This window comes from Gastrolobium bilobum, unplaced genomic scaffold (assembly GCF_033153095.1).
Source record: "Gastrolobium bilobum isolate Gb01-03AN ecotype WA unplaced genomic scaffold, APGP_CSIRO_Gbil_v1 utg9709, whole genome shotgun sequence".
Classification (NCBI taxonomy): Eukaryota; Viridiplantae; Streptophyta; class Magnoliopsida; order Fabales; family Fabaceae; genus Gastrolobium; species Gastrolobium bilobum.
In genome coordinates, this window is record NW_026900038.1 from 62113 (window position 1) to 67807 (window position 5695).

Here is a 5695-nt window from a genome sequence, read left to right on the forward strand (position 1 = left end):
TGGATGGAAATTAAAAAGTGCTTCTTAATTATTCTTATCGGCCCTTAATTTTCCCGTGAAGAACTGTTTCAGATAATATAGGCAATGATCTTGCAGTGTCTAAAGCAGCACATAGATGTGTTTGCCATTAGCATCTAAATTGGCTGATGAGTCAATTTGTTTCCACCCCCCACTTTGGAATAAAAAGCAACGACATAAATATAAGGTTCTTGACTATCGAGATTCTCAAAACCTATTAGCTTTCCAAAAGATTGGTATGGTCAAAGGATGCTACAACAGAATGGAGATCCGTCACAACAAATATCAGCTTGCAAGTTGCAGGGTTCCACTTCAAATATTTACAAGCTTCTTCACTTTTAAAGTTTTAACTATCTTTGTCACCCCAATGGAGTGGTTTATCCTTTTCAGCCATCAACGGAACAATGCCCTCCAGGACAGATTTTAAACTGGAAATGCTTACACGTATTTGCATGTTCTTCATACGCTAGGGCAGGAAAAGGCTGTCTCCTCGTATGTATAGAGAAATAAAAACTAAAAAGCAAAATGTGGCATGAGGTCACAGACAATGTCTAGGTACTTGTAACCAATACCTACCATATTGAAGGAACACCAAATAATCTAAGGAGTCTGTGGGGGCAAACTAAGCTGTTCTTATGTTCACCCACTTCTTCCCTTAAGAGAGATGGAGGGGGAGGGGGGGCCAAACAAGGTCTAAACAAGACTTAATTATGTAACTCCCTTTCCACTCTTCATGGGGGTCAATCGTTGGGGGACAGGACACACCACTCCTCTCTTTTTAGATGCATTTGCTAATGGGACCAACTTACTTAATCCCCTTAATTTTCAACACAACCTCACAATTTCAAATACAAGTCAATTTTCAATTCTGGAAAACATTGTTATATCTGCACATCACACAGCACTATCTAGAGAAAACCAGCATCTCTTTCAAACAATGATGGTCCACAGCTAGCCCTCTCTGAGAACTGTTTATATTTGAAAATAAGGTAATCTCTAATCCAATTTAAAGCGAGGAAACGCCCTTATGCAGCCTACTATCCTATGAACATTAATTTATTTTCAACGTCTATATGAATATGTTCCCCACCTTACATGGTCTTAACCACTCTCTCATCTCTCTCCCACTCTCTCATCTCTCTCTCTCTCTCTCTTTTATCCCAATATTTATCTCTTTGTCCCACTAGCCCCCCCCCCCCCCCCCCCCCCCCCCCACCCCCCCCCCCCCCCCCCCCCCCCCCCCCAAAAAAAAAAAAACAAACTTAAAAGGCAAAAAGGGAACGGAACTCAGAGAGTGAGCACTGCATGCCCCTACTCCACAGTCCACAGTCCATATGACTGCAATCATCATCTAAAAGAGAGATACTTTTCTAGCGTACTTGAGGTCAAGAGGGCATTTCGCGTTTCAAGGTCCCACTAGCTAGCCTATGAGGCGACACGAAACGATGGGCTGAAAGGTTTTTTAAGTTAAGCCAGTTGAAATCTTGGATTTGACATGAACTTCATGGTCTTATTCACTTTATTACATTTACATTTATAATTGGGGAGGCCAAAAATTAGCAATTATTACTTAACAAAGTTTGTGCTTTGCAATAAACATCGTTGCTTTGGAATCAGAAAACCACCTAGCCAATTTTGACTTATACTTTACTAATCACATTGTCTGTTTCTTTTGATTCATCTTGTCATGTTGTATGTTTTAACTTTTGGATTAATGTTTATCCTCTGCTACATGCTAGGCCATAATCAAAATGTTTGTGCCTCGCTCACAGTGTTATCACTAGGCTTCCAATCCTGGCACTGCAAAGTAGCCGACAAACTTATTTTATTGGTTCTGCCATGTGATTTGTGGCCTCAACCAAGTCACCCATTTGATTGGTTCTTCTTTATTGCTACCCCAAGGGGCCAAAGAATTTAGAAAACTGAAAGAACCAATAATTATTTTCTTAAATGCCCTTTGGTCTCAATTTCCCTAATTTGGAAGGATGCCTAATAAGGTGGTTTTTTTCATAGGTAACGTGGCCACTACTCATTAATCAACCGCTTGCATTCATGTTTTATATGCATAATAATATCACTATGTCATGGAGTAATATGCTTCAAAACCTGACAAGAATGATTATAATCTAAGCTTTCTGTTAATGAAAATCTTAGAGGGATTATGTTTTATCGATGCCATTGGTTGACACCAAGTTCTAAAAAGCTGAGTCCAGCTAGAAGATAAAATAGATCAATTAGATTCTGTCAGCTCAATCTTTTCTCATAGCAATGATTTTTTATATTTTATTTCACCTTTATCAGAGGTTGGTCTCACTCTCACTTACCATGTTCGAATAGTAGTGAATTGTGATGCAACTTGTATGAACTTCAGTTTCTGGTTAACTCAATTCTTTCAGTTGGCTACATTAGTTTCTCTCTTTTGTACTCTTTTGTTTTTGTCAAGTGAAGATTAATTATTTGAAATTTGAAATTTAACGAATACAAAATTTTTATAGGTATTTAGGATGTAACATCCTGTTTTTGTCATATTTTACTTTGTTTTTTATTTGATCAAGATATCATCCTGTATTACATGTTGAAAAACAAAAAAGAGGTTACTATCCTTTATTGTATTCATTGCAAACCTGTTTTGTCGTGAAGCTGATAACTTTATGAAATTTCATAGACTAAGTACAATTGCCCTTGCCTTCTTCCTCTCTTCTCTTATTATTTTTCCTTAATATGTATAAATTAAAGTCATAACTTATTCTGTGTCAATAATTAGAGAAAGAAAAATAGAAAATGAGGGAATCCCTTCTTTAAATTTCTGTCATTTTGTTGATATTAGTGTTTTCTTGTCATATCAGTCATCCTAGTGTGATAATACGTGTATGCCTTTACTCAAAAAACTTTTGCAGATAATTAACAGGAGTCAAAAGTAAGAAAGTGAAAGCTTATGTGGTGTAATTTTAATAATTTTTTTTTTTTTTAAAGTATGCCTTTGTGGAGCAGAGGTGGCAAAATAGGTCAGCCCGCTCCGTCCCACCGTCAACCCGCCAAAAACGGGTTGACCCACCCCACCCTGCATTTTGATATGGGTTGAAATTTTCAACCCACCCCGTTTTGTGGTGGGTTGGCAGGTCAATCCGCCTAAAAAATTAAAAAATAATTAAAAATTAAAAATTAAAATAAATTATATTTTATTAATTTTATAATATTTCTTATTTTCATTTCCGAATCCTTTAGTTTTTTTTCTAATCTCAAACCTAAATGTATAATAATCTTCGGTCAAATATTTTTTAGGAATTTATTTTTGCCTCAATATATGGATAACCTTTGTAATAAATAAAATTTTTCCTTTTTTATATTTTTTAGGAGAGTACTAAGATAAAAAAAACTTCATATTACAAAAGCGTAATGACAAATAAAATACTACCAATTAGTAAAAAAAAAAAAAAAATTGACCCGCAGGTCAACCCGCTCCGACCCATCGTCAACCCATTTTGACCAACCACTAAGCGGGGCGGGTTGAGGTGGGTTGGTGGGTTGAAAAATCAGTGTTTTAAAATTCCACCCCACCCCCCGGTTGACCAGGGTCAACCCTGACCCCTCTCCTCTGAGGGTTGGGGTCACAAGTTGGACCCTATATGCACATCGATCCCTCCGACTCCCAAAATCCGGCCGGGTTTCAGTGACTCCCGGGTCAGAGGGATCAAAGAGAGTCACTCCATGTTTTTTTTTTAAAAAAAATTCCATGAAACAACGTCGTTTTATTAAAAAATAAAAATAACAATGCTTGCAATCCTAAATCTAATCGTTCTCTTCTCTCCAAACGACCTATACTTGTGGTATCTTGATAATTTGGTATCATTAGAATATGAGTTTTGTACTTTGGTATCTTGATACTATAATTAGGTTGTGTAATATTGACTTGTGATTATAATTGGTGAATTATTTTAAGGATATTTTGAATCTTTGATGATTGGTGATTTGTTTTTTAATATTTTCATATAAGATATATATATTTATATTTTTTTAATATATAAAACCGGGTCAACGTAGTAATCCCGTGACCCTCCGGTTGAACCCGTGATCCCGTGACTCCTGACCTCGGCCGGGTCGATGGTCGGGCCGAGTTTTTAAACACTGTGAAAAATATAACCCAACCCGTCCCGTTTTAGCTGGTTGACGGATTGACCCGTCGGGTTCAACTCAAATTGCCACATCTATTGTGAAGTGATGTGAACGTTAAAATTACATAAGGCTATTCCTGCTTTCAATATTGTTCATTTTATCTGGATTCTTCTAGAAGCATATGGATTAACCTGCATAGGCATCCATGAACACAACCCTCATTGTGGTGACATTTGACCGACAAGATGGCTTCAACAGTTAGTGGATGGTGAAAGCCTCTATCAAGCTCCACTATCACTAGCCATGAACAAAATGTTATCGATCGTCTCTCTATTACAACGGGTTAAACATGAAAGCAAAAGCATTATGCTATGACAAAGCAAAAAGTAAAAGCACGGAAGAGAAAAGAAAAAACAAAAGTACAAAATTATTAGTAAATAACGTTTTCATTCAAATGTCACCTTATCAATAATGCTGTGCATGAAGTCTAAACGACCTAATGGGATAAAGGGTACTTAAACTTTCACAAGGAATAGCTCTAGCAATATAATTCTGCAAATGCTTTCTATTTGACAGTTAGTTTCAGAAATGAGAAATTGACAACAAATTCTACTTTTGTAGTAATGGTGTACTGTGTTATCTATTTGTTGCATGTAAGTGGTGGACAAGGTATCATAATACTTATCAACCATTGAGCTAGGTGAACTTTGCCTTTATACAGTACCTTTTCTTTTTAACTTTCCACCTTTTCAGGTATTTTTTCTTTCCTCTTGTTTTTTCCCCCTTTAAATTTAAAGCATGCAAGGACACGTCCTTATGGAGGTACAAGCATTGTACTGAGCCCTTTGAGTATTTATACAAAGTCACGTCACTTTCATTTCGCAGCATATGATGATGATATTCTTGTCGGTTAAATGAGGCTATTTTTTATTTTTATTTTTTATTTCAATCAATTCATTGTTTCACGATTAATTTGATTTAGGGTGGGTCTCAAGATTAAGATTTTAAATTTTTTTCAAAAATAATGTTGGGTAAGATCAAACACATTCTATATTCATCTATTCAGTTTCTTGACGCCAACTAAATTGTCATTATTTTATAAATGAAGTTACCTATGTGTCGGTGAGAAAGGAATCCACCATAAAATTGAAGAGAAAGAGAAAGTGCAATGGAAAATAAAAATCTGTTCTAAGTTATTTGATCTTCTTTGTCTATGAAGTCACTCCTACACATTATCTTGTACCAACATATATAAATGAAGAAAATGTGGTGGAGATATTTTGTAGCATCAATTTTCCTACTTCAAACTTAACTAAGCAACAAACAAGCTAGCCATGCATAATTTCACTGCATTAAGCTAATCACATTCATATGAATGCATTAGAAACTAAACATTTCGCTGGATTTACTTTTGAATTTGATTACTATAGAGGAAGGATTTCAATTTTAGTTGTTGAAAAGATATAAAAAATTTAAGATTTAGGATTTTGTTTTGATTTATAGCAATGTTACTCTTTTGACTAATTTCCTACCTTGAGAGTCTCAAATCACCTCGTTTGAGTAC